This window comes from Apostichopus japonicus, chromosome 17 (assembly GCF_037975245.1).
Source record: "Apostichopus japonicus isolate 1M-3 chromosome 17, ASM3797524v1, whole genome shotgun sequence".
Classification (NCBI taxonomy): domain Eukaryota; kingdom Metazoa; phylum Echinodermata; class Holothuroidea; order Aspidochirotida; family Stichopodidae; genus Apostichopus; species Apostichopus japonicus.
This window is the reverse complement of record NC_092577.1, coordinates 23334081-23344014: the sequence shown is the minus strand read 5'-3', so window position 1 is coordinate 23344014 and position 9934 is coordinate 23334081. Positions and strand designations below refer to the sequence as shown.

The 9934-nt window shown below is 37.0% G+C and overlaps 1 long non-coding RNA gene across 1 annotated transcript; it reads left to right on the top strand.

The window, feature by feature from the left end:
- The first annotated feature begins 617 nt into the window (after positions 1-617).
- On the top strand, positions 618-4198 carry LOC139984415 (uncharacterized). Its single transcript, XR_011799071.1, has 3 exons — positions 618-1746; positions 3010-3088; positions 3614-4198. It is a non-coding gene; the product is annotated as an uncharacterized lncRNA (long non-coding RNA).
- Positions 4199-9934: the final 5736 nt, after the last annotated feature.

Here is a 9934-nt window from a genome sequence, read left to right as displayed (position 1 = left end):
TTTATCCAAACCTTACCTCAGCTTTTGGACAATTTGCCAACTTTTGTCATTGTGAGGTAAATAGATATTTACACACCCAATAATCTATGTTATCTCTCCCCCTCCCTGTTTACTTAGGCTGATACCACCACTGGTGAGATACTTCATGCTTTATCCAAACATTGAACTTAGCTTTTGCACAATTTGCTTACTTTTGTCATGGAGAGGTCAAGCAGCAGTCTTCACTTCAGATTATTGTCAGCAGTGATGACTGATAGAATGCATGCATGAGCGTAATGGTACAGAGGATATTTCTCCATCTTGACACGGAGTTCAGAATCAGATAATTAACAGCATTTCAGGCCTGCAGCATTCAAAACCATTCTTTCACTCTATCTGGATCGATCGAAACATATTGCAATCAGCTTTGATGACTTACAGCGACTTTGCTTTATAGTTTGAAGAAGATTTGTATTGCAACACTACTATTACTAGAAGACAGTCTTGGCTACAGTATTAAAGGTATCTTACTTTTAATTATTTTGAAATAAGTAGGGTCTTTATTTTCTTTGGTAATGTAATACTGGATACTCATTGTAAATAGATAGTAAGTACAGACAGAAGTACAGCTTGGGAAAGCTGCCCCCCCCCTATTTAATTTTTGTAGTTATATGTAATTTTGTTTACCTATCTGAAATGGAAGAACCCAGCAGAAAGGAGGCCAACACTTGTGACTTGCTATAACACATGTTGGACTGATTTCTTAATCAAGGATTCTTTCTTCCTCTTTTACTTAATAGGTGAGTTGTTTGCATATTATTTGTATGATACTAGTTAGGTAAGATACCCTAGATACCATTGTAATTCTTATGTATAATCAAAATGGTCAGATTCACCAGAAATCTCAGTATTTCTATGACTAGTTATTGCCATACCCTAAGGACCTTTAACCTGTACAGTGTTATTATATAGGCAGTGTAGAGCTAGCACATATATGCTACTCCAGGAGGCAAGCTGTGGTCCACCACAGGGAGCATATGAGGTGTATTGTCTGTATCTCCATGTCATTGGCATATGTCATTAAGTTAGACTGATCCATTATTCAAGGGTTTTGATCTGTTCACACATGTGATTGGTTATTTAAAAGTAATTTACATGTTTCCATGGTACCAAGTGAGATGATGGTACCCATGATTTCTATTTTGAGCACGAAAGCAGGGGAAAGGATAATATGTCTCTGATTCATGTGTTTAATGCATTGGGTAAAGTTAGTTAAGTTTACAGTGTGCTCAACAGGTATTTGAGGGTTAGTGGAAATGGAAAGGAGGAAGGTGATGGAAGTAGAGGTTAATTCAGAGTTGCATATCTGTAGGTGTGTGTGTGAGTTTGTGTGTGTGGACGGTTTAAATAGTATTTGTTATTGTAACAATGAGATGATGGTTAAGATGAGGAAGCATAGTTAGAGGGAATGAGGGTTATGATAGAAAGTGTTAAGAGTTTGCTGAAAGATCTGTTAATGGGAAAGTAGTAAAGATGATTATTATCAGAGATCGAATGAGATAGGATTGTAAAGATGTATCATTGAAGATGATATGAGTAATAAACACTTGTGACTTGCTAAAACACATGTTGGACTGATTTCTTAATCAAGGATTCTTTCTTCCTCTTTTACTTTATAGTTTATAGCTAATGACAGCAAAAGAGGGTTACACTAGGATCAGTTTCTTGCTTGCAGACTCTCACCATTCCCACCAAAAATAAATACAAGTATGTATAGGGTAGTACTAGTATAGCATGTCACATTGTGTAACATTTTGTAAGATTTTACTGTTTATAATTTAAACAATGAGCAGTTTGCTAGGTTACCATAGGTATAGACTATAGTAGCACTACTATTCATTTAAAAGTAATGGCTAGTAGTACTGAGTACTGTATAGGCTACTGTACTATTATTACTGTCTCCACAGTCACTCTGTGGTCTACATATATGAAGCCTATGTTACTTAAAAAAACATCTATTGGTTAAATATACTTACGTATAAACGAGAGTTTACGTATGCATGTACACCTTTACCCCTCAATCTAAGAAAAAGGTGATGTACTTTCTTCAATTTATTACAAATTTATTAGTATTGCTAGGCTAGTTGTACTTGTTCAAGTTGTTGTAGCCTCTTTATATCGATTCAAAGTAGTATTAACAACCTACACCTGGCCTTTGTTGTATCTTAAATTTGTAAGGTACTGTATATCCCACCTAATATGTTACTTTCACATTTGATCATTGCTTTACTTAAATTTTTGAAAACATGTAAATCTATATAATTATACTTGATCAGTACCACTGTCAGACTTTCAGTTCAGCCAAACATTTCAGAAAAGTCCTTTACAAATTTTGTTGTAATTGATTGAGGACCAAAATTTAATGGGGGGAATCCAACCATAGTACAAAAATAGTAATAGAAATGTTAATTTTGGGGTAAACAACCAGCAATGTTGGGTATAGAAACATATTGAATACGTTTTCAGGATTAGGCCTAGAACTAGGAGTATTCATATTCAGGGAAGGAAATGTATGTATTAAAAGCCTTGGCCTTTATTTGTTATTTGACTAATGTTAGCAGCCAGGTGGATGAGAAATCAAATGACCTTGGAAAAGCCATAGTACTTTACTAGGTTTGTAAAATTCAAGTTCACTTCATTGAATCTAGGCTTAGCCTATGTCTTACTCTTGTTAGTCTTAAGAAGGTTTTAGTTGTGCTCCGCCCCTGGTACTTTCCTCTCATCAATTTCCGCACGTACAGTCATTTACATTAATGAAAATAATATGGAAACGGTCCAAGAATAGTGTTGTTTGTTTACATGTTTTGAAGCCAGAAAGTCACCATTATCTAAGCAGTATGCGGAAAGTAAAGGTGGGAGAAAATCAGAAAAATAAGTGTAAGCTACCCCATGTTGGCTGGCCCCAAAGCCAGACTCAGCCATTTTTTTTCTGAGATAATGTTTATTTTCCTTTATTTGTATTTTTTGCAGGTGAGCTATATTACAGTAGTTCAACACCCAAGAGCTTCAAGTTCTAGTTTCAGAGTCAACGATATTGTTCCAAATCAAGGTATACATATCTTTCCTTCTGTTGTTTAAGGTTTCCTTGGTATTTTGCAATTGTCGAGATTCAGTGCCAAATAAAATCTTCAGGTTGGATGGTATGTAAGAGAAATTACCAGGCGTGGTTTACGAAAATAACTCACCAAGTTAGATTTTTATCAAGACCACTCATAACTCGAACAGAATTGGCTAGGCCCATGGGTAATTTATGTAGTCTAGGATAGGCTTAACTTTAAAGTTAGATAACCCACACATTAATCAGGCTGGAATAGGCGTAACTTATACCAACAGTAGTATGCTGAAGTCTGTTAATGAGATATGGAGAAATACATTACATTAATATTAGGCCTAATTTTTCTCAGTGTTTTCTGTTTACATGTTTGAAAGGCAGAAGGCACCACTTTCTATGCTGTGCGAAAAAGTAGGGGTGAGCGACAATAAGTGTAAGCTACCCTATGTAAGCTGATCTTAAAGCTAGACAGTCATTTTTTTCTTGAGAACATGTTTGTTTTTCTGTATTTTTATTTTGCAGGTGAGCTATACCAGTTCAACACCCAAGGGCTTGAAGTTCTGTGTAAGTTCCATCTTATTAAAAGCCATCCCAGGGCTTACAATACTGGTTCAAACTTGATTTTCATTAAGTCATCCCAGGGCTTACAATACTGGTTCAAAGTTGATATTTATTAAGCCATCCCAGGGCTTACAATACTGGTTCAAAGTTGATAACTATAAAGCCATCCCAGGGCTTACAGTACTGGTTTAAAGTTGGTAACTATAAAGCCATCCCAGGGCTTACAGTACTGGTTTAAAGTTGATAACTATAAAGCCATCCCAGGGCTTACAGTACTGGTTTAAAGTTGATAACTATAAAGCCATCCCAGGGCTTACAGTACTGGTTGAAAGTTGATAACTATAAAGCCATCCCAGGGCTTACAGTAGTGGTTTAAAGTTGATAATTATTAGCTATAACTTTATGTTAAGATAACTATACAGTTTACTTGGTCAATCAAACCAGCAGTTTATCAGGCCAAATATTATCCAAACTTGATGTCTAAAAATTGCTGACAAGCACTGAAAAAAGCTAAAAATATCAAAAGTACTAATAAAGCAAAAGAACTGCTACAAATTACTAACAAAGCATATGTAAAGCACAATCACTCACTATATGCACTGCTATCCCACAGAAACTGTTGTCTGAAAGGAGATTGTCCACAATATTCTGTCATGCCACGAACAAAAAAATTGAGTTACAGACAGCGAAACAAGACAAGAAGAGAATCAAAGCAAAATATAACATCAAACCAAACATGCCAGTCACAAACATATGCTAATAAAACTCTCTCTGAAAAAGCAATAGAGCAACATTCAGTTGGTCAATCAAACATTACTGATATTAACTTGCAAAGTATACACACTCATGACACGTTTACTTTCTTCCCTCCAGATGACTTATGGCGTGATGGAAAGATTGCTATATTAAAGCAGTTAATAACAGACAAAAACGAACAAATTCATACCAGTTCTTATCCAAATTTCCCAAATATTTGCAGTCCAATATTGTATACTAATACTGCAAGACCATGTAATATTTGGAGAATAGTAGGTGATGGGAATTGTTTCTTTAGATCTTTGTCATTTATAATAACAAAGTCTGAAAATAATCATCATATCCTAAGACGCTTGATAATCAGCAACAACCATTGAAAGGATTCCAGTAAAAGAGTGCTGTACAGCATCTTTTTCAATTGTTACACCTGAATTTTCTACAACTCTAAGGTCAAACAGAAGAGGGGCTAAAACCTGCTGTAATCCATATTCCTTTACATATTTGGTTGGGCAAAGACAGGCAAGCTGGATCATACTTAACTTGGATCGATACTTTGGTGATATATTTCCAAGCAAGAAGTAAAAGGCCGAGAATTTCATTGTTTTAGCTTTGTTGCCAAGAGGATTTGCCACACAAAAGTCATCATTATAGAGCTGAATTTGCAAACTTTGAGGATTCGAGAGCAAAGCATTGTTTTTGGAATGACTACCATCACAAAATCCAAAAGTGATTCATCTTCACTGGAATGACCATTTGAAACTTCAGCAAAGACTTCATCTTTTTTAAGGAGTGCCTTCAAATAAGATAGTACATTGACATATTGCATTGACTTATCTTTTCCACTTCAGGTTCTCCCCAAAACATATTCAACAGGCTCTACAAAATCAAACTGTACTGCACAGAACTGATTGACATGTCTTGCATCACTGTAGTAATCAAATGCATTTTGCCATAAGCAATGAGAAAAAGCATCATTCAGATTAACATTTGCAGGATCAACATCAGCAAGTTACACGCTGAATGTGGTACCTTGAACTTTTCACGCAAACCTATAAGGAAACTCGCAACTTGATAAGCAGGGTCTATTTCAATACACTGAAGATCATCATTTTCTTGAAATTCATCACCATCATTCTAAAATTCTTGAGCATCTCCTGGATCCTGTAAATCGTCTTCTTCCTCATTGATATTGTGATTCACCTGCCCTTCGAATGCCGTATTTTGCCAAAAATTCACTGTTTCTTACTGACATGCCTTTGGAAAGTTCTTGCAGAGCTAAATGTGCGGTAGCAACCTTCAACATTACAGACTATTCTACAATTAGGAGCCTTGTGCATATACCTATAATGTTGTTAACTCTGTAAAAGTGTACTATGTAACACTGCACCATATTCCCCACACTCCACTTTTGATTTTCTATATATATTTTCTTCAATGTGAGTAACCTTTTCCGACAAGGTAAAACTCACTCTTTTTTTTTGCAAGTGAAAAAACTATTGATGAATAAATGTCAAAATGGAGATGAGGTGCCGTTAGTTAAAGCAATATAACTTGCAGAAACCTGTACTGCACAAAAAGAGAAAAGGGAATATGGAATGTATTGTGAAAAGTATTGTAAAATATCAAAACAGATATAAAAGACATTTTAAAGCAAAAACCACAAGATTAATTCATATACTTGTCAATTGAATGACTCACTCCATTAACCCCGGACAGGGTCGGTCAAATGTGGGTAATTGACACTGAAAAAAGTGACTCACATGTGCGTCACTTTATGAAAATTTTGCACAGGAGTGACTCTGGGCCCGCAGGGTCTTAGCTAGCGATGCGTCTTGCCGTCTTTGAGACGGCTAGATCAAAATGAAAGACGGCCGAATTTGAGTAGGACGGCTTTTGAGACGCCAAGAAATGGCTGTCCAGCCTCCCAATTTAACGTAACTATCAGTTATTTGCATGTACTGCTCAGTCAACGGGCGCCGCACGTTTAAAATGACACAACACTGTGAAATAAATCACTGAAAAAACCCTGAGAGTCGATTCTTTTTGTTATAACAGCTTGGTACGTTCGCTCACACACGAATTAATACAGCCCAGTCAACAACACAATATGAAAACCTACACTCAATAGTCAACCACCTAGCTAGCTAAATAAATATCTTTTCGTCGCGTGATCATTTTCGCACACCCGTGTATTTCTATTTTTTTCCTCCTAGCTATGTGTTGTGTAGCACGGTACTGTGGAAAGAGCTAATATTTACAGCTCCTGCGATATTTTCCTTATATACCTAAAAGGCAAGAGGGAAAAGTTTTGCGTCGTAGTAACGACCATGCAGTCTGTCTTGTTACACAATGGCGCGAAATTTCCAATTAATTTATATTAATGTGATATTGCGCGGGTTCGAGAAACCATTTGTCAAGGCAATACATAGGATGTATGCAACACAAGTGATCTTGCTTCGCAGTTAGTATGATTGTTACCACGGTAATATATGAAGGCATGCTTTCTGCGCGGATTTCCTTGATTTCTTTTCTACCTCCGAAATTTACACCTCTCAATTTCCGTGAATTTCTAACAACAGCGTTACTGTATCATTTGATCCGTCATTCGCATGTTTTTCATTACCGATGCATATCCAACCTGCAGATGGATAAAAACTATTATCCTAACACACTGTAGCATATGCAAACTGGAGCCTATACTGCACATTTTTTTCTGGATTTTCATAACGTTCCCAACATTATTGCAACGATATTTTCATAAATTTCCCATGAATTTCAATATTTTAGTACCATTTGAGTAGGACAATTGAGGAGAAGTATAGTGCTGTAGCTGCTGACTATTATTCCAGATTAAAACAGACCATTGTGTCCATGAACAGTAACATTTTAAGCATGGGTCGCCATGATTGAAAAAATCAAGTAGGGTGAAAACGACAGGCTAGGCATGTGGCTTCACTCCAATGGCGTAGGAACCGGGGGCCTGTTGAAAAATATGGGGGGGGGGGCAGAAGTATCATTCCGATACTCAGGGGTGGGTCATTTTAGCTGAGATAAACAATAAAAAAACATAAATTTTGTGTCAACATTGTGACCGACGGGTGCGTCATCTTACATGAGATGTTAGTTGTAAATGTGACTGATTGGTGCGTCAATTTACGCGATTGCTGACTCACATTGGGTCAATGATTGACCATGTCCGGGATTAGTGGGGTGAGTCATTCAATTGACAAGTGTATAATGCTTACTTTACGTACTACCGAAATCAAATTCAGGCAGAAAATATTGGGAGATATTTGTGAAAACAATATGTTGCAAATCTTGGATTGGCCCAAGCCTATTTTTTTAGATTTTTTATCCTGACTTAAGCACTTACAGTCACTTCACAAAAATAGACCTGTAAGAAAATCTTAAAAAAACAACAACACCATATTGACGTTACCACATACTGATCAATAGTAGCTGGATAAATACTTCCAGAAGCCATGTCACACTCACAGTAAACACCCCACATTCTCTTTTTTTATAAATTAGAGGGGTTTTAAGAACATACTGTACACTGCAGTAACCACGAACTTGTTTTTTAATTAAGCCAGTGCCTTGCTGTAGTGTCTACTTACATAGTTCAATCATTATCTAGGGCTTTGGCCAGACACCACCAACAAAAGGCCTGTCTCATAGTCTCTACTCGTAGACCTCAAAAACAGAATGACCTCAATCAATCTCAGAAATTTAGGCAATTGCCCTTCTGCTTCAAATTGGTGTAATCTATCTGGAGACACAGCCATCCTCCGATTTATACTGCATAGGCTAGGCTACAGTAGCCTGGACTTAGCCTAAACTTACACACACTCCTCAGGCACTCATAAGATTATGTGTATAGGACTATGTTGTGTAAGGGCTACACATACACTGTACGTTACGAGTGCATGTGGGCTTACCGATTGGCGTCTAACTCGCAGGCACTCGTTGTAACGCTGTCTATTTGTATAGTATAGTAACACTCGTAACGTTATATAAGTGCGGATAGATAACGTTACGTGTGCAGGTGATCTATTTTAGGCCTACTTCATTGGGCCTACTGATTGGTAAATTTAGCCTACACGTAATTTCAATGGCACAAAGCCCTACGCTAACCTAACATTCAACCTAACGTAGAAACGTGTTAACATTAGGTTGAACCGCGCTAAATTGGTACACTCGAAAGGTAAATATCGACAAAGTTCAAGCAATTAATTAACTACCGAAATTGAGAAGTCATTTTTGGTTCCTTGCTTTAGCAAAAGGAACCTATGCAGTCAGGTTGGCGTGTGTGTGTGTGTATGTATGTGTGTGTGTGTGTCTGTGACACTTGCTTGGGTACGCTCTATCTCAATAGGGGAATGTTGGATTTAGGCCAAACTTGGATTATAGATCCGCCATATGGAGAAGGTGTGCCCTATTGTTTTTGGTGCTCACAAAGGTCACCAAAGGTCAGTTAGGGTCCAAAAACAGAAAATATTAAAACTGCAATAACTCCCAGTGCCAATGTGTGACAAGGTTGATATTTTGGGACAAGTTGTGAACTGGTTAGGGGAACATTTTCAAACTTAATGGTCATGTGATCCAAGGTCACCAAAGGTCAATTAATGATAAAAAACTAGTATTTTTGCGATAACTTCAGAACGAATTGTCCGTTTGGGTTGGGAGTTGCCTCAATGTCATCCAATTGTCGACCCGCATCTTGGTGACCCTTGACCTCAATTTGACCTCTGGTGACCTTTTCGTGTTTTTGGGATTTTTACAGTTTCGATGCTATTTTCAGATGTCAAAGGTACCTTCTGATCATAAATGTCAATAGGTTGACCCCGTGTGACCTTTATGTGCGAAGTTGTATGGGGTCAAAGTTTTTCGCTCGGAGTTAGGATGGTTGTACAGACTTTTCGTTTTGTTTTTTGGAATCAGGAGATTAAACTACATCTGAAACCAAGGTCAAAGGTCACATTAGAAAAAATGTGCTTATTTTGGGAGGAAACGAGCAAAAAAGAAAATGTTTGGTTTTGATGCTAGATTTGGATATCAAAGGTACCTTCCGATCAAAAATATCAATTGGTTGACACCCGTGTGACCTTCGTGTGCGAAGTTATACGAGGTCAAAGTTAATTTTCAGACATTTAATGCAATAACTCCCAGTTCCAAGGTGTGACATGGTTGATATTTTTGGACAAGTTGCAAATGGTATAGGGGAATATTTTCAAACTTAACGGTCATGTGATCCGAGGTCACCAAAGGTCAATTAATGTCAAAAAACTAGTATTTTTGGGGTAGAAAATGGGCAAAGAAAAAATGTTTGAATTAGTTTGATGCTCTAATTTAGGTCTCATCAATCAAAAATGTCAATAAGTTGACCCAAGGTGACCTTTGTACGTTAAGTTATATGAGGTCAAAGTTAATTTTCAGACATTTAGTGTAATAACTCCCAGTGCCAAGGTGTTACACAGTTGATATTTTGAGACAAGTTGCAAATGGTATAGGCGAATATTTTCAAAC